This window comes from Rutidosis leptorrhynchoides, chromosome 10 (genome assembly GCF_046630445.1).
Source record: "Rutidosis leptorrhynchoides isolate AG116_Rl617_1_P2 chromosome 10, CSIRO_AGI_Rlap_v1, whole genome shotgun sequence".
Taxonomy (NCBI): Eukaryota; Viridiplantae; Streptophyta; class Magnoliopsida; order Asterales; family Asteraceae; genus Rutidosis; species Rutidosis leptorrhynchoides.
In genome coordinates, this window is record NC_092342.1 from 147670581 (window position 1) to 147692293 (window position 21713).

A 21713-nucleotide genomic window follows, 5' to 3' on the forward strand; every position below is an offset into this window, starting at 1 on the left:
TCCGGCATCCTCCTTCGGACATGATATAAATTTCGAAGTACTAAAGCATCCGGTACTTTGGATGGGGCTTGTTGGGCCCGATAGATCTATCTTTAGGATTCGCGTCAATTAGGGTGTCTGTTCCCTAATTCTTAGATTACCAGACTTAATAAAAAGGGGCATATTCGGTTTAATAATTCAACCATAGAATGTAGTTTCACGTACTTGTGTCTATTTTGTAAATCATTTATAAAAGATTGCGCATGTATTCTCAGCCCAAAAATATAAAGGGTAAAAAGGCAAATGAAACTCAATTCTTCACGAACATTTGTCTGACACTAGATAAGTGGTACTTTGTTCTTATTTGAAAATCATTTTATCATTTATTTCGAATACCGTTAAAAAGAAACAATTTCTCAAATCAACATGGACCTCGTAACAGAGACTCTTAATCATAATTCAATGTATCTGATAATTCAATCATTATTATCTTTTAATTTAGTCGATAAACTTTCATCGAACAAATACGTTCATGTAACATATTATTCATTTAATACCTTAATAGCATTTCCAAATTCATAAACTAGATCTCCTAGCTTATATTCATATCGACTAATCCATTCAATGTTTTATTAATATATCTCAATTTGATAATCACACATATGTATATGTATATGTATATATATTTATTTATACATAATTGTTCGTGAATCTTTAGGCATGGTCAAAAGGTAATTGATTACATGAATATAGATTTCAAAACTTTAGAGACTCAACATTACAGATTTTGCTTATCATGTCGGGAACATATAAAGATTAAAGTTTAAATTTGATCGGAAATTTCCGGGTCATCACAGTACCTACCCGTTAAAGAAATTTCGTCCCGAAATTTGATCGAGGTCGTCATGGCTAACTATAAAAATGTTTTCATGACGATTATGAAGTGATAATAGAGTTTTATCAAAATTGAGTAATATAGATAAAACAATTTTTGATTATACGAAGAGTATAAGTGAAGCTATCGCAAGAGTGTGAAATGAGTAAATATGGAATCATTTTAATCGATGACGTAGTTACGATTGATTTCCAAAATTTAAGGGATTTAGAAGAAATCTTCATAATAAGATTTGATTCTTTGGTGATTAAGGAGATTCAAATCTTCTTTGGTTAAACGCGATAATCTGCTTCGATTGCTCTGTCGGATATTTCCTTATAAATCCACCCTCTTCGTTTCCTTATTCTCACATCTCCCATCTTCTATAATTTCTTCTTTAATTCATACTTTGAAGCATTTATCAATATGCTCCATCCCATTCTAATCCTTGATATACTCCTAACCTTCATATCTGTCATTCTTCTCTTTCATCTACTACCGGAAGATTCTATTTACTTTTACTATACTCTTGGGTTTATAGTGTTTCTAGTTCTCCCGTGTCTTTATATCGCTATATGTATCGATATATACGGTTTATAATTTTTGGGTGGTTGTTGGGTTTTATATCTTCCCTTATTCTTCGATGTCCTTGCTCCTGTCTTTTATAATCATTGTCATCCACAGTTAATGTCCTCTCCTATTTGCTGCGATTTATACTCCAATTTCTATTTCGGAGTTTCATTCTTCCGTTTCCTCTTCTTGTGATTAAGCATCGCTTGTAATGCTCCAGAATTCGCAGATATGAATTTCGGAATGAACATTGTTAACGTTCTAAGGAGGAAATCGTAATGGTACGATTTTGATTTGTTAAATTACCAGAATACCCTGGAAAAGACCGAATCATCAAAAAATATTTTCTTGATATGTTTAGAGATTAGATAGAAAGTAAGAGTCGTGTAAATGGCACATGATGACGGTATGTTCTGTGAATCATCACGTTCCATTAGAAACTCAGCATGACTTACCGTAATATAATCACGTTGATCAAGTGTCATTATATTATATTAATCCATGCTTCAGTTCCCAACACTACTTCAAAAACATTCATATTCGAATTTTTCAGGATTTAGAAACTAACAAAGTTTCTCTTATGTTGCAGATATTAAGGAGAGATAAATGATCTCAGATAATAATAGTTGTGAAAATATCTCCAGAAATATGGAGAATATGTATAATGAGAGATACGATGATATCTTATAATATCTAAGATAAGATGATGATGAAGAATAATGTCCGCAAAGGTTTAGAGTCAGGAGCAAGGTATTCGTTAATGACTTCGTCAGATACAGCATCATCAAGATTCTTTAAATACAGACTTTGGCCCTTGTATTTGTCCTTGGTCTCCTTCACGGTCTGCTCAATCCGTTATTCAGTACCAACTCTTCTCTTTTCTGGGCTTTACCAACATATTATTATTTTTTATCATCAAACTTTTGACTGTTAAAGTCGTTTACAGTTTTTGCTGCTTCATTAGCATTTCGAGAACTAGTTCGCAGTTCAGGATGTTTTTCAGAAACTTCATATTCGAAATCCGTAAGTCTTGGAGTTAGACGTTATGTGTATATATAACTATTGAAGTAGAAACGCTGCGAGGTTTCAAAATACTGATTGCTGATTTTCAGTAATTGGTATGGCAATTCTTGTTGTAAGATGCGGATGAGTAAAAGATTGGGGTTTCAATGAATAAGTATAGTGACTTTTCGAAGAGGCTTAAGTCGAAGGTTAATGAAGTTGTTGATAAGTCTACTACTAATGTGGCGAGGCATAAAAGGTTCCCCAGTAACAATGACAAAAGGACAACATATCTATTGAGGTTATAATAAGACTGGTCCGTCTTGAAAAATCGAAGTTGACTTGCTGGAGCTGTGACAAAATTGGCTACTTTGAAATGGAATCGTAAAGTTGTTTTTGCTAATAAATGGTAAAAGGATCTGACGCGGGTACGTGTTAAACTATGACTTTGATTTCGAGAGTTTTTCTGGTACAAAATGACGGGTAACATGTGGTTGGATCATCATCTCGATTGTTCATTATTTGAGGTGTCTTTCGAAATTTCGAAGGGTTTTAAATGCAGATTGTCATAGTCAATATCCAAATGACGAAATTGTCATGAATCTCGAATGATTCTCATATTCTTCTGAGTGTTATGGATAAAAGTGATGTTCTATCACAGTTTTGAATTCAAAGTATAGCTTTGATAGATGTAGGAATTTAAGAGTGATGATTTCGGTTATATCCCGAATTAAATTCTGAGATTTCAAAATCAGAATATTTAATTGAATTTGGATGTGAATGGTTGTTTTGATTTCTATGAAAGAATGTATATTATTGTGAAAGTAGTGAGTATAGTTAATGATTGTTGAATCAGAATCGAAGAATGTAACATATTAATCGTGAATTTAAATATTTCTCGGGTATTACTTACCCATTAAAAAAATTCACAAATAATATTTTGAACAAGAATTTTCATTACAACCTTTATGAAAATATATGTGGGTATATTTTCTTCAGATGTAATACAGATTCAATGAGTTAATATCATACTAAGCTTATTTGATTTTCGGTTTGAATTAGAAATGAATTTTCTCTAAATCATTAGAGATTTCATAATCCTTGCGGAGTATTTTACTAATCGATACTTCAATATTTATTCTTATAGATATTTCCTTAGTGAATTATGCTGATGCTCATAGATCTCTTGCTAACTTTGGAAGATACGAATGTTGTTTTCCAGTAAGTTTTGAGTACATCGAAGATGAAAGTGTAAAATCAAACATGTTATTGAATACTACACTTGATTTATTATGAAACTGAATTCATTGATTTGAAACAGAGATTGTAGTTAATGATGGTTATGTTGTTAATGAAGGATGTACATCATGGCATATTAGTAATATGAATTTAACCGAGTAGTTAAATTTCATACATAATAGCTTAGTACAGAAAGATTTATTATGGTTTAAAAATTTAATATATAAGATATACATATAAATTCTTCGGAGGAATTGAGTTAATACTTCATAACTCGCTAGTAATATATCTGTTGTGTGATTCATAATGATTTCCACAGTCATTCTTGAACTGGCGGAGCTTGTGATGTTAGAGGTGCTGAGGATTCGGATGTTGACTGTACTGACGATGCTGGTAACGCTGACGGTACTGTTGATGCTGTTGGTAAAGCACGTTTAGCTTGTTAATCACACACCATTTTTGTCAGGGTTTCTACTCTTCCTTCTATCATTTTGGTTCGCTTAACTGATTTATGGTTAGGGCTAGATTAGATAATCTCTAAGACTTTAGAGATTACATAATCGCCGTGGAATGTTTCTCCAATGAAGTTATGAATTAATACTTCGTCAGTTATTGTTGTTGGTACTCCTTGGTATCTATGGTGCGTATGACGTTGATGCTCGTGGGACAGATTGTGAAGTTGAGGTTTACGACGCAGTTGTGGTTGGAGGTGGTAATGGTACTGTTGGCGTTGATGATGGTGGTACTGGTTATGCTGCTGATGCTGCTGCTGGTTTTTGTAATCTCTGCACCATATTCTCCAAAGCCACTACCCGAGCGTGAAGCTCGTTGACTTCTTCTATTACACCGGGTTGATTGTCGGTTCGGACGAGCGGATAAATAAAATCTAAAGTTTGATGTAATATATAATCGTGACGAGATACTCTGGAAATGAGAGAGAAAATGGTGTTTCGAACAGGTTCGCCGGTAAGTGCTTCAGGTTCTTCGTCAAGAGGGCAATGTGGTGGATGGAAATGATCGCCTTCTTCTTGTCTCCAATAATTGAGGAGGTTACGAACCCATCCCCAATTCATCCAGAATAGGTGATGACTGATTGGTTGATCCATTCCAGTCACACTGCTTTCGGAGCTTGAGTGAGATTCCATTTCGGAATCCGAGTGACTTGAACTAACGACGAATTCCATTTCGTACAATTGGATAAAGGATTTTTCGATATAAAAAAGATTTTCCGGCTATCGAATGGTATTCTATTTACATAGAATATCCATATATATAGAGTAAAAGATTTCGTAGATTAAGGAGGAATTTGCGGAATATGTCAGGCAAAGTTTATAGTAATAGATACGATAAGATATGATTTAGCAGATATGCTAAGATATGAATTTTTGTCTGTACACTATCCATGCAATCAATGCAGCAAGATGTGTCTAGACTTAAGAATGATAAGCAGGTAATTTTCTACGGATGATAAGTAGATGATTTCCGACATAAAATGATAAGCAAAACTCTTGACATGCAGACGCGGTCGAAGTCCAGACTCACTAATGCATCCTAACGACTTATCAGTTAGACACACTAATGCAGACCTGATTCGCTAAGACCACTGCTCTGATACCAACTGAAAGGATCCGTTCATATACATTATAAACGATTCACAATAGTTGATTACATTGCGAGGTATTTGACCTCTATATGATACATTTTACAAACATTGCATTCGTTTTTAAAAGACAAACTTTCTTTACATCGAAAATTGACAGGCATGCATACCATTTCATAATATCCACTATCCAACTATAAATTGATTTAATAATAATCTTTGATGAACTCAATGACTCGAATGCAACGTTCTTCGAAATATGCTATGAAAGACTCCAAGTAAAATCTTTAAAATGAGCAAATGCACAGCGGAAGATTTCTTTAACACCTGAGAATAAACATGCTTTAAAGTGTCAACCAAAAGGTTGGTGATTTCATTAGTTTATCATAATCATTCATTTCCATCATTTTAATAGACCACAAGAATTTCATTTCCAGTTCTCATAAATATACGTCCCATGCATAGAGACAAAAATAATCATTCATATGGTGAACAACTGGTAACCTACATTAACTAGATATATATAAGAATATCCCCTATCATTCCGGGATCCTCCTTCGAACATGATATAAATTTCGAAGTACTAAAGCATCTGGTACTTTGGATGGAGCTTGTTGGGCCCGATAGATCTATCTTTAGGATTCACGTCAATTAGGGTGTCTGTTCCCTAATTCTTAGATTACCAGACTTAATAAAAAGGGGCATATTCGGTTTAATAATTCAACCATAGAATGTAGTTTCACGTACTTGTGTCTATTTTGTAAATCATTTATAAAAGATTGCGCATGTATTCTCAGTCCAAAAATATAAAGGGTAAAAATGCAAATGAAACTCAATTCTTCACTAACATTTGTCTGACACTAGATAAGTGGTACTTTGTTCTTATTTGAAAATCATTTTATCATTTATTCCGAATACCGTTAAAAAGAAACAATTTCTCAAATCAACCTGGACCTCGTAACAGAGACTCATAATCATAATTCAATGTATCTGATAATTCAATCATTATTATCTTTTAATTTCGTCGATAAACTTTCATCGAACAAATACGTTCATGTAACATATTATTCATTTAATACCTTAATAGCATTTCCAAATTCATAAACTAGATCTCCTAGCTTATATTCATATTGACTAATCCGTTCAATGTTTTATTAATATATCTCAATTTGATAATCACACATATGTATATGTATATGTATATGTATATGTATATGTATATGTATATGTATATGTATATGTATATATATTTATTTATACATAATTGTTCGTGAATCTTTAGGCATGGTCAAAAGGTAATTGATTACATGAATATAGATTTCAAAACTTTAGAGACTCAACATTACAGATTTTGCTTATCGTGTCGGGAACATATAAAGATTAAAGTTTAAATTTGATCGGAAATTTCCGGGTCATCACATTGGGCCCTGGATCCGACCATTCACATCGATGGGGCAAAGGAAGGATGTGTTCGGAATACATATTTATATAAGTTTGAGACAAGAACCAATGTGATACATAACATGTAACATCTTCCACTCCAAAGAGTCGTGCTGCTGCAATTACATGTCCGCAAGGTATGCCTAATAATTGCCATTGCCCACATGTACAAGTTCTATCTTCTAGATTAATGAGGCAATTTTTCTTTCCATCACGTACCTTTATTAGATTGTTTATCGATGGAAATGCTTGCCATCTTCTTGATTTGTTCGTCCTCTTGCCTAATTTCCGTTCAACATATGGAGTAACCGTTGAAGTAAGACTAACTGCTTTGTTGTGATGTTTGAAAAACCAATACTGTATTGAAGCGCGAAAAAATTCCAATAACATGCAAACTGGTAGTTTGCGAGCATGTTTGGATAGAGCGTTAATAGACTCTACACTGTTGCTAGTAAGGTATGCATACCTAACATGATCTGCTTGACTTCTGGACCATTTGTTGAAACCAACGTCATTTAGATACTTGTGAGACGCTTTTAATCTTCGTTGAAATACACTAACATGATCTTGAAAATCTGACAAACGGTAAGCCTTAACCATTTTCCAATAGTGCCATTCAAAATATTTGAATTTGTTGGACATCGTTTTTATGTTCATGAATAGATGACGTGCGCAAAAAGAGTGAAAGGCTTCAGGAAACACATTTGAAATACCATGTGATATTGAAGGAGCACGATCAGAAATAAAGGTAATCTCTGACATACGATTACTCATACCACAACTCTCTAAATGATCTCTTAGATTGCCAAAAAACCATAACCAAACCTCGTTTGTCTCGCCTTCACCAATTCCATAAGCCAATGGTAAAATTTCGTTATTGGCATCCATTGCAATAGCAACTAAATTTGTACCCAAGTATCCAGCTTTCAAAGGTGCACTATCAACGATGATAATAGGGCGAACATTTTGTGACGACCCGAAAATTTCCGACCAAATTTAAACTTAATCTTTGTATGATTTCGACACGATAAGCAAAGTCTGTAAAGTTGATTCTCAAAAAGTTTGAAATATTTTCATATATTCATGTGACCTTCGACTGTCCCCGATGATTCACGAACCATTGCTTGTAAATATGTGGATATATATAAATATGTGTATGTATATATATATATATATATAATAACATGAACATTAATAAACTATTATATACATTTATTGTTATACATAAATATGTACAATAAAATACATTGTATATATATATATATATATATATATATATATATATATATATATATATATATATATATATATATATATGTATATATATATATATATATATACATATACATATATATGAAGTTTTAAAATAAAAGTTGTTCCAAAATTTGATTAAAAAGATAATAGTTTTGATAAATATTTTTTTACCTTTTCAATTGAAGTTTTTGTACTCCGTACATATAAATTAGAACAGAAAATAAATAATTATTGAATCTTTTTTATCAGGTTTCAAACAGGTAATGACCAGAATAAATAAATGGTCTTAATTTAAAAATTTGGGATTTTTAGGAACACTTTTATACTTCAACTGTTTAGCAATGGACACGATATAGTACCCGTAGAAACTGTCGGTGGACTAGTCCCCGGCTGCTTTACTGTTTTTCTTAAATTAACATGTTTTAAATTTAATACTAGTATAAACATTATTATATTACATAAATATAAATTCTTTATATATATGTAAAGATCATAAGTATATAGATATATCGACGTACACATTTCCATCTCAACCTTGAATCTTCACCTTCCTTCAGACACCACCACACGCCACCCACAACCACCGGACATTACCGCCGGCTACCACCGTGAGTCCACCAAACCCCCACCATCGCACCATCTTTCTATATTTTTCTTTTCGTTTCACGATCAAACACTAACACCCAAGTTATCAAGTGCTTTTGCTACTACTATTTATTTTACTGTCGAACAAAGGCTGCTACATTTTTATTTTATTTTATTATTTGAATCCAAACCGTCACCATAGACCACCCGGTTAAACAGTTAGTGATATCGATGATGATGTATAATGATGATTGATGATGATGATGATAACGATTATGATGAAGGCTGTGATGATGGATAACGATGATGATGGTGTGATGTCGCAAAGATAATGATGATGACATGAAGAAGAAGAGGAATAGTGAAAGTGATAATGATGATGAAACCTACGGTGATGATCATGAAGGATAAAGAGATAACGATGATGATAAACGAGCAAAGAGATGATGATAAGTGATGATAATCAAGATTAGGATCATAATTATGTATGATGTTAGGTGATGGTTCAATGATGATAACATGATAAATAAATAACGATGATATAATAATATTACATGGTTAGGTTTATGATGATGATGATGATGATGATCTTACGATGATGGTAATCTGTATAATGATAATACATCGAGGATAGATGATAGAGTGTCGATGGGTCTGTGATGAATACCTGATGATTAATGTGACAAGAAAAAGATGAAAAATAGAGAATGGTTTAATAGATTTAAGTTATGATGTAAAACAGAAATGAATTGGTAGAGGAACGGTTTAAAGTGTTTGGGTGTAACCGAGAGGTCCTCTGTTCGAAACCAGGCGACATCAACATTTTTTTCAAATAATAGAACCGGTCTGGGCTATTGTGAAAGCCTAGGCCAATTGGGCCGTGTTCCTATTGTATTTTGGGCCGAGAACTAGATGGTTTTCGGTTGGGCAGAATAGAAAGAGGAGAATACGCTGTTAATGATATAAATTGATGATGAGTGAAGATGAAGATGATGCTATGGAATGAGGAAGAAGGTAAACGATTCGTACATGTTAAACAATTAGACGTGCGAGGTTATACCAGAATGTATGAGCAGTTCAAAGGTTGGAAGTGTTGGTGTTAAGTGAGAGGTCTCGGGTTCGAGCCCGGGCAGCGGTGTTTTTATTTTAAAAGCCTAGTCTCTTGAGGTAGTATTATTATTATAATCTTTATTATTATTGTTATTGTTATTATTATTATTATTATTATTATTATTATTATTATTATTGTTATTATTATTATTATTATTATTATTATTATTATTATTATTATTATTACTAATAATTAATATTATGTTTATGAAAAAAAATAATAATAATAAAAATAGATATAGTTTATATTAAGAAATTTTAAGAAAAATGATTATGGTTATGATCATAGTTAAGGTAATTACAATCGAAAAGATTAATTATATGTACGATTATAAATAAGATATATATATATAGATATATTTATGAATATAATTATAATTAAGTCATGATTAAATGAGTTATCATTATTATTAAAAGTATCCTTTTTATTAAAAACTATCAATTTTTTTTAAAGTTATCACTATGATTAAAATTATCGTTATATTTAAAATTATCTTTTTTATCAAACTTATCATTATTATTATTATTATTATTATTATTATTATTATTATTATTATTATTATTATTATTATTATTACTATTATTATTATTATTATTATTATTATTATTATTATTAAAAGTATCATTATTATTATTATTATTAGTATCATTATTATTATTATTATTACACTTATTAATAATAATAATATTATTATTATTATTATTACTAATAAAATTATCATTTTTATTACTAAAAGTATCATTTTTATTAAAAACTATAAATTTTTATTAAAGGTATCATTTTTATAACTATTATTATTATTATTATTTTACTATAACAAATATATACTTTGTGTACAAAAATATACTTATTACATATACTATAATTACATTAATATTACATTAAAATTATATATTAAACATAATTAATTAAGTTATTAATGAAACACATAATTAAAATAACAATTAATTCACTAATAATACATAAAGTTGTTCGATTACCATTATATGTGTTTATATATATATATATATATATATATATATATATATATATATATATATATATATATATATATATATATATATATAAATGATATAGGTTCGTGAATCCGAGGTAAACCCTACACTTGTTCAATATTGTCATATGTATGTTTACTACAAAATACAGTATGGTGAGTTTCATTTGCTCCCTTTTTAAATGCTTTTGCAATATATATTTTTGGGACTGAGAATACATGCGCTCCTTTTATAAATGTTTTACGAAATAGACACAAGTAATCGAAACTACATTCTATGGTTGGATTATCGAAATCGAATATGCCCCTTTTTAGCTTGGTAGCCTAAGAATTAGGGAAATGGCCCCTAATTGACGCGAATCCTAAAGATAGATCTATGGACCTTGACACGTCCCATTCGGGTTACGAATGCTTTAGTACTTCGATTATCATGTTCGATGAGAGTCCTGGAATGATGGGGATATTCTATATGCATCCTGTTAGTTCGGTTATCAAGCGTTCACCATATGAATGATTTTTATCCCTATGCAATTTACGAAATGTCTGATATTAGATGACGTTTATGAAAAATGAAATGAAAATCTTGTGGTCTATTAAATTAACGGAAATGATTGTTATGATAAACTAGTGAACTCACCAACCTTTTGGTTGACACTTGAAAGCATGTTTATTTTCAGGTATGAAAGAAATCTTCCGCTGTGCATTTGCTCATTTTAGAGATATTACTTGGAGTCATTCATGACATATTTCAAAAGACATTGCATTCGAGTCGTTAAGTTCATCAAGATTATTACTTAGTCAATTATAGTTGGATATATTATGAAGGGGTATGCATACATGTCAACTTTCGATGTGATGAAAGTTTATCTTTTAAAAATGAATGCAATGTTTGTAAAACTTATCATATAGAGGTCAAGTACCTCACGATGTAATCAACTATTATAAATCGTTTATAATGTATATGAATGGGGCATTTTAGTTGGTATCAGAGCGGTGGTCTTAGCGAACCAGGTCTCCATTAGTGTGTCTAACTGATAGTCGTTAGGATGCATTAGAAAGTCTGGACTTCGACCGTGTCTGCATGTCAAAAGTTTTTCATATCATTTCGTGTCGAAAAGTACTTGCTTATCATTCTTAGAGAATCAATTATTTATCATTCTTAGTCTAGACACAGCTTACTGCATTGATTGCATGAATAGTGTATAGACAAAAAATCATATCTTAGCGTATCTGCTAATTCATATCTTAGCGTATCTGTTACTGTAAACTTTGCCCGACATATTCCGTAAATTCCTCCGTAATCTACGAAATCTTCTGTTCTATATATAGATATTCTATGTAATTAGAATACCATCCGATAGCCGGAAATTATTTCATATCGAAAAATCCTTTATTCAATCGTACGAAATGGAACTTGCAACTAGTTCAAATTCCTCGGATTCCGATATGGAGTTTCACTCGAGCTCCGAAAGTAGTATAACTGGAATGGATCAACAAATCAGTCATGACCAATTCTGGATGAATTGGGGATGGGTTCGTAGTTGACTTAATCAATGGAGACGCGAAGAAGGCGATCCCTTCCACCAACCGAATTCACTTCTTGGCAAAGAACCTGAAGCACTTACCAGCGAACCTGTCCGTAATACCATTTTATCTATCATTTCCAGAGTATCTCGTTATGATTATATACTATCTCAAATTCTAGACCTTATTCATCCGCTCGTCCGAACCGACAATCATCCCGGTGTAATAGAAGAAGTCAATGACCTTCGTGCTCGAGTAATCAATTTGGAGAATATGGTGCAAAATTTACCAGATTCAGCAACATCATCGGCACCAATAGTACCATCAGTAACAGCACCAGTACCATCAACAAACCATTCCTCAACTTCTCATTCTGTACCTCGAGTATACTCATCGTTCTACGTATCGTTCTACATCAATTATCTTCGTTCGACATGGCGATTATGTAATCTCTAATGTTTTAGAGATTATGTACTCTATTTCTAACTGTAAATCAGATGAGCTTAATATTATATTAACTCATTAAATCCATGATTACATCTGAAGAAAATATATATGTATATATGTTTTCATAAAGATTGTAATTAAAAATCATTTTGTACAAACTGTTAATGATGAAAATATTTTAACGGGTAGGTAATACCCGAGGAATATTTAGATTTCACATTAATAAGTTACACTGTACATTCTTTCAATTTGATTCAATAGTCATTTACAATCCTACTTACACCCACAGATATATGTATCCATTCACAGCAGAATAACCATTTTCATTCAAATTTCATATTTGAATTTTGACTTATCAGATTCCAACAAGTGGCATATTGGACAAAATAAAATTTGTTAGAAACAAATAAATTAACCATGAGAAATTTTGTTAAGAATCCACGCTAACAAAATCCTAGCTAACTGTTCCTAGCTAACTGATTACATTTTATTTATAGCAATTTAATTATCTTAATTTATATTCTCGCAATTTTATTTATCGTCATTTAATTTCTGTTATTTATTTTACGCACTTTAAATATCGGGACACGTATACAAAGTTTTGACATATCATATCGACGCATCTATATATATTATTTAGATTAACCATAGATGAAATGCCCCGTTCATATCGATTATAAACGATTCATAATAGTTGATTACATCGTGAGGTACTTGACCTCTATATGATACATTTTACAAACATTGCATTCGTTTTTAAAAGACAAACTTCCATTTCATCGAAAGTTGACTGCATGCATACCATTTCATAATATATCCAACTATAATTGACTTAATAATAATCTTGATGAACTCGACGACTCGAATGCAACATCTTTTGTAATATGTCATGAATGACTCCAAGTAATATCTCTAATATGAGCAAATGCACAGCGGAAGATTTCTTTCATACCTGAGAATAAACATGCTTTCAAGTGTCAACCAAAAGGTTGGTGAGTTCATAGGTTTATCATAACAATCATTTCAATATTTTAATAGACCATAAGATTTTCGTTTATAAATATATGTACACTCGCAAGTGTATAAAACCATTCTGCTTATGTTGAGGCCTCAGTAACCAACCTTAACAATAATATGATAAGTCATCTTCGCAAAGATGGATACGTACACTCGCAAGTGTATAAATAATCCTCGAAGTACTAAACATCCGCCCACTAGCTCTTATGTCTAGTGCAGCCTACAGGATGGGGGTGTTAAGCCCGATAGATCTATCTTTAGGATTCGCGCTTATATGCTCTTATAACATATAACTAAATTACCTAGCACATCATTCCGCAGAATATCATTTTTAATCACTTGTCTCTATTTCGTAAATCATTTATAAAAACAACGAATGTATTCTCAGCCCAAAAATGTGAAGAGTAAAAGGGAGCAAAAGAAACTCACAATACTGTATTTTGTAGTAAAAATACAGATGACGACAATGAATAATGCATGGTTTGTCTCGGATTCACGAACCTATATCACTTGTATATTTATTAAGACCTATAATAACAATTAAGCAATTATATATATTAATATTAGTATACTTAATAATTTGTATGTGATATTAATAAATAAATTAGTTATAACTACTTTACATATTTTAGATAAATAATTAATATTTATATATATGATTATATTAAAATATGTTTATCTATCATATGTAATTTAATTAATATTTTATAATAATAACATTTCATTTAAAAACAATATGTAATATTAATATAGATATGATACATGTAAAAATATATTTTTATATAAATATCATTTGTTTGTTAAAATTATAACAATACTAAAATAATGATATTAATAATAATTCATTGTAACTTAATCATTTTCATGATATTATTTGTATCTATATTCTTTATGTTTGTAATCATAATAATAATAATAATGTTAATAATTATAATAATGATAATAATATTATTAATAATAATGTGTTAATGATAATAATAAAAATAATATTACTTAATACTTATAATAATAATAATAATAATAATAATAATAATAATAATAATAATAATAATAATAATAATAATAATAATAATACTTATTGATAATATTAGTAATAACAATAATGATAATAATAATTGTAATTATAATCATGATAGTAATAACAATAATAATAAAAATAATAAATATGATAATAAAGATAGTAATACTAATAATTATGAGACTACCTTCAAGAAACAAGCCTTTAAAAAAAATGTTGCCTCGTACCAGACTCGAACCCCCGACCTCTCGAAAACCCGCCAAACACTCAGACCAGTTGGGGTGTTGCCCGTTTTCTGATTTAATTACACTTCTTATTATTATAAACTGTATTATTTATCTGTTCTATCTTCTCCTTCTTCTGCCTATTCATTCGACCAGGAATCCAGTTTACCCACCCAAATACATTTCGTTCGTTTTAAAATTGTGAAATTTATTTATAAACGATTCGTAAGTTGAGAGATTATTTTATCAAACGCGAAAAAAAATTAAAATTTAATCAGAACAGCAGTTTCTGTTCGACGAGAAAAAAAAAGAACAAAATTGCTGATTTTAAAATTGAGAACGTTTTAGATCCTGATTTCCACACGAAAAAGATTATAAATTACTCATGGAAACTTTTGAAATCTTTAATTGGACTTGAAACAAAATCATGAGGTCGAATTTTTATAAAGAACCGAATGTTTGACTTTTGGAACTCGAACTTTGACTCCACGATTCGAATTCGTTTAAAGAATTGGAAGTTGAAATTTTGAAGAAAGTTTGCTTACCACATTCCTAATAAAACTGCACTTTTAGATTTTGAAAACTATTTCAAATTCGAGGTTTTGGGCGATTCACTCAAGAACAGAGGTTTCATTCTAACTTTCTTTATTTTTTATTTTAATTCCGCGATTTAAGGGCTGTAATATGTAATTGTAGTTGTTATTTGTTAGTGTGATATTGTATGTCTCCATCAACAAGTGGAATCGCTCGTTTATACAACAACTGGGTCGACAAGTTCCATATCAGGAACAGAAATATAATAAATAAAAATAAATAAAAGTGTACGATCTCTTTAACAGAATTTGTTACCTTGTGTTTAACTTGGAATCCATATGTACTGAATTCAGACAGAAAATATATTGCCTTTAGTGTTGAAAACAATGGAAAACTGAATCCTAAATTTTCTGTATTCGTTTTGTATAAATATACGGATTATAATCATATTAATATATAAATATATTTAACTGTATACTATATATATCCATTTTTATTTATATAACTACTTTATATTTGTATATTAAATCTGTATATGTGTATCCGTATATATATATATTTAAGTATTTATACATCTGCATTATATATTGATTTATATTCCTTTTATTTTTTTATATTTATATTTATAGATTATAGTTAATCTTTTAATAAATAGAATAATAATAATATTAATATTAATATTAATAATAAGATAAGTAATAATATTGTTAATTTTAATAGGTTTCAGAATAATTAATACTGGTGATTATAATTATAGAAGTGATAATATTAGTAATAATACTAGTATTAATCATATTAGTTAATAATATCTAAATTACAACTAAATAATAATTTTAATCATTCTTATAGTAATATTTATATTTTAAGTATTTATTTTGATAATCATAACATTGAATTTATTAAAGTTTTACTGTTTAATATTTATTAATATTAGTATTATTGATATTATTAATAGTAGTAATTATAATATTTGTCATAACAATTACATTTTAACTCTAAGTTACATTTAATGCATTTATATTACAATTTATTAATTATGTAATATCTACTAATTATATACATATATTTAATACTTATATGTTTTAATATATTACAATATATATAAAGTCATCAATTATATAGAAATCATATTCGTATATATATTCATCTTAACAAACTTATTATCTTGCATATTATTTTACTTATTTGTTATTATTTCGAATAATATTTCAAATAAATAAATATATATACATTTACAAATTAGTTATTCGTGAATCGTCGAGAATAGTCAAAAGGGTAAATGAATACATGAACACAGTTCAAAAATTTTAAGACTCAACATTACAGACTTTGCTGATTGTGTCAAAATAATATTAAGATTTAAGTTTAAATTTGGTCGAAAATTTCTGAGTCGTCACAGTACCTACCCGTTAAAGAAATTTCGTCCCGAAATTTGAGTGGGATGGTCATGAATAATAATAAGTATGTTTTCATGACGCATACGAGCTGAAAATTAGAGTTTTATCATCATTGAGTAATATAGATAAAAAAATTCATTTATGTGAAGAGTACGAGTGAAGCTATCACAAATGAGTGAAATGAGAAAATAACGTTTCGTCATATCTTTTGACGTAGACAGGGTTGATTTCCGGAATTCAAGGGTTTTAGAAGAAATCTTCGTAATAAGATTTGATTCTTAAGAAAATTAGAATCCTCTTTGGTTAAATGCGATGATCTATTTCGATTGCTCTGTCGGATATTTCACTATAAATCTACTTCTTTCGTTCCCTTATTTTTACAACTCTCATTTTTTTATACTTCAATTCATAATTCCAAAACCTTTGCCAAATTATCTGAAGTCACTAGAAAAGATAGAATTATCAAGAAACTATGTTCTTGATATGTTTATAGATTAGATAGAATGTAAGAGTCGTGTAACATGGCACATGATGACGTTATAGTCTGTGAATCATCACATTTCATTAGAAACTCAGCATGACTTACTGTAATATAATCACGTTGATCAAGTGTCATTATATTATACTAACTCATGCATCAGTTCCCAACACCACTTCAAAAACATTCATATTTTAAATTCGAAGGTTCACAGAATATAGAAACTAAAATAATTTCCTTTTATGATATAATAAAGATAGTGCGGAGAGATAATTAATATCGGATGAGAATATTTATGAAGATATCTTCAAAAATATTGAGGATATTAATAAAGAAAGATACGATGATATCTTAGAATTTCTAATATCGATGGATGATGAAGAAAATTTTTCCGCAAGAGTTTAGAGTCAGAAGCAACGTATTCGTTAATGACTTCAGCAGGTACTGAATCATTTGGATTCTTTGAGGGTAGGTTTAGTCTTTATGATTTGTCCACAGCCTCCTTCATGATTTGCTCAATCCTTTTTCCAGTTCCAACTTTTCTGAGATTGCCAACACACTATTCTTTATCATTATACCTTCGACTGTTAAGGTCGTTTACAGTTTTTTACTGCTTCATCAGCATTTTTCAAAATTTTGAGAATTGATTCGCAGACAGAATTTCAGAATGGAAGATTGATGTTAAAGCAGAGGGGTACAAAATAGTTATATTTTTATTGCGAAATACTCTTAAATACGATACAATTTTACATAAGTTATTTATTTATTTATAGAGTGGATATACCTAAACCTTGCTACAACACTTATAGGCAGTGTACCTAATTGTACAGTAGTGTAGTTTTTAGTAAGTCCGGTTCGTCCATAGGGAACTAGCCAAGTTTAACGCTATATTTTTAAAACTATTTTTGTATAAATATATATATATATATATATATATATATATATATATATATATATATATATATATATATATATATATATATATATATATAAGTAGTATTAATATTATAAAAGGGGGTTTTACCGTTTAGTGACCGGTTTGTTGATTTTAAAACTTTAGTCGCAGTTAAAACCTAATGTAAAATATTAAAAATAAATATAACTTAATTTAAAGCGTAAAGTAAATGACAATAATTAAAGTGCTATAAATTAAAGTGTGATAAATAAAATGACGATAAATAAAATTGCGATAATTAAAAAGTACATTAATTAAAAAGTGCGATAAATAAAATGACAGTAAATAAAAGTGCGATGAGATATAAAATAAAGGAATTATGCGTATTTAAACTTCCGTAATCATGATGTTTGACGTGTTGATTTTAGTTTATTACCATGGGTTAATTGTCCTTTATCCTGGATTATTCGATATGTCCATTTGGTGTTTGTCCATAACAGTCCATCAGTCATAAATATAAAGTGCGAGTGTCCTCGTCAAATTATCCTTATATCCGAAGTCAAATATTCCAACTAATTGGGGAATTAAACTGTAATAAGGTTTTAATACTTTATTATCAATTACACCAAGTATCCTTGCATGTAATCCACCCCTGTTTTAATGAGTCCATTGACTATTAATCCATTCCCGTGTCCGGTCAAATGAACGATTATTAGTACTTATAAATATCCCGCCCATCGTGTCCGATTGAGTGTATGTGGTTATTTATAATTATGTCCAATTGTAAATCTTTATATTAAATTAACGAACTATCATTCAATTAAACAAATATAAAGCCCATTAATAGCCCATAGTCTAATTTCCACAAGTGTCGTTCTTTTGTCCAAACCACAATTATGGTACAAAGCGCAATTACCCCGTCTTTAATATTTAGCCCAACATCACGATTACTTTGATTTAAATAAGCATAATAATAACTTAGCTACGAGACATTAATTTAAAAAGGTTGAACATAACTTACAATGATTAATAATAGCGTAGCGTTACACGGACAGAATTTTGATTTACACACTTACATAACCTTATTATTATTAATCTTAAATTAAAATTAAAATTATAAATTATATATATATATATATATATATATATATATATATATATATATATATATATATATATATATATATATATATCGTAGAGAGTGAGAGATTGAATTACGTGTATTATTTTTGGCCAAAACACGCGAAATTTATAGGATGTCAGCTGCTACAGTGATCCATACGACTGCATGGATTTTGTGCTTCCTGGCCATGCTGTCGCATGGCTGCCTTTTCCTGGTGACATATGCTTCCAAAAACGTAGGCTGCTCGAGTTTTATAATATATATAATATAATATATATAATTTTATATAATTAATTATATATTATATTATATTCTTGTACTCTGTTGACTTGTAATTTTAGCTCCGTTGCATCGCGCGTTGAGAGTTGACTCTGGTCCCGGTTCCAAATTTTCGAACGTCTTTGCGTACAATTTAATATCTTGTACTTTGCGTTTTGCGGCTAGTACTCTTGTAATTTCTAGACGTTTCTCATCAATAATTTGAACCACATTGATTGTACTTTGTACTTTTTAGCTTTTTTGGTCGTTTGCGTCTTCAAATCGTCGAATCTGTCTTTTGTCTTCACCTTTTATTATTTAAACGGATATCACTTGTAAATAGAACAATTGCAATCAAAAGCTTGTCTTTCTTGAAGGATAATGCTATGAAATATATGTTCGTTTTTAGCATTATCAAATATTCCCACACTTGAGCGTTGCTTGTCCTCAAGCAATATAGTCTTGAAAAAAATAATACTAGAATCACTTCTTTATTCTTCACACTTTGTACATCAGTGATTTTAATACGGCGGTATGAATAATGATAGTAACGTTGTAGTTTACAGTCTCACATGACTATGAAAATTTAAAGCCTTTTAGGAAATTGGATCTTTATGAAAACATTAGATCTTTTGAAAATTCAATCTAGCTTTTACCCTAGATAAGTTTTCAAGAATATCCCTTCACCGGTGTTTGCAATTTGTTTTTTTTTTTGTGGGTTTTGTGGGTTTCAGATTTGAAAATTTTAGCTCAAAACTTGCGGTTTTGTGTCACCTACTTGCTAACCTTGTATTAGGAAAGCAACACATCCAGTATACTTGCTCTGTATATTACCTTTCGGTAAACTACCATCCGGTTGTAAAGGAAAGCGTTGAACAAGCAACTGTAAAGGCAATGTCCCGTGACATGCTTTTGATTATGGTCTATAATGTGTCGGATGCAAGTACTATCCTTTGTAGGAGCAAAAGTAAAGATCACCCTATAGTTTTTTGGTCTGGCACAAGGTCCTGTCTTTGACCATGCTATACAATCACCGTTCTTACGGTTGACACCCGATTTGGTTCAGGTGACCTAATGAATTCCAGGTGAATTCCTAGGATTTTACGTTTAATGGTAATGAACGCATTGAAAATGGGTTTTCAGAAAACAAATCGGTTTGTAATTTTGATAAAAATATTTTCTCGTTAAAGCTCGAGTTTAGATATCATTGAATTTCATGAGTTTGAATTCTCAATCTTTAAGGTCAATCTCAAGGATTGAGTAATATCGGGCTTAAAAGCTGATTTTTGATCCTTAAGGAGATTATCCTTTCTGGGGATCTGATTCATTAGTCTTATAAGCTAATTTGCACGGTGCCCCCCCATTATACGAGACAGATCCTCTCATGGTTAGGATAAGTCTGACCACTTGGTGACCCTGTTTGATGCTGAGGTCCGTGAATTTCCAGTTGATTTTCAAGAAAACTTTTCAAGGTTTTTCGTAGACTCTACAACTGGTTTGGACGACAACTTCCTGACCTAAATCAAGAAGCGCGTGTCTTTTTCTCTTGGAAGACTTTACTTCCTTTTATATTACAATAAACTGGGTAAAACTGATAAATATCGTTCAAAACAAAAGTATCTTCAATTATTTGTACAAAAATATGTGATATAAGTTTTAAATAACTTGGTAAATTTTTCCCACACTTGGCTTTTATTTTCCTTTCTTTGCCTTTTTATTTTTCTCTATTCCATTTTAAATGAATTCTAACATTTTGGGTTGTTTCTCAATTTATGTCCTTTCCGAGATAACAATAATTTCGGTGTTAACACCTAGTTTTATCGTTCATAAATATGTATAAACATGATTTTGAATTTATTTATTTGAAAATTTTGAAAAATTTTACTAGAATTGGGTAGTCAGTATATAAGACTAGGGCTGTTCTTTATTATCAGAGAGCAATAGATTCTAATACAACTACTGTGTTACTAGTATTTTTAATGGTAACCAAGTGTTTAAGTTAAAATTTTTAAAAATCCGAAAGAATTTAACCCCTTCCCATACTTAAGATCTTGCAATGCCCTCATTTGCAAGAAATTAATAACAATTTAAATTATTGAGGGTGATTAGCGTAGAAAAATGATTAAATTTTAACAAAGTTTCCAAACATA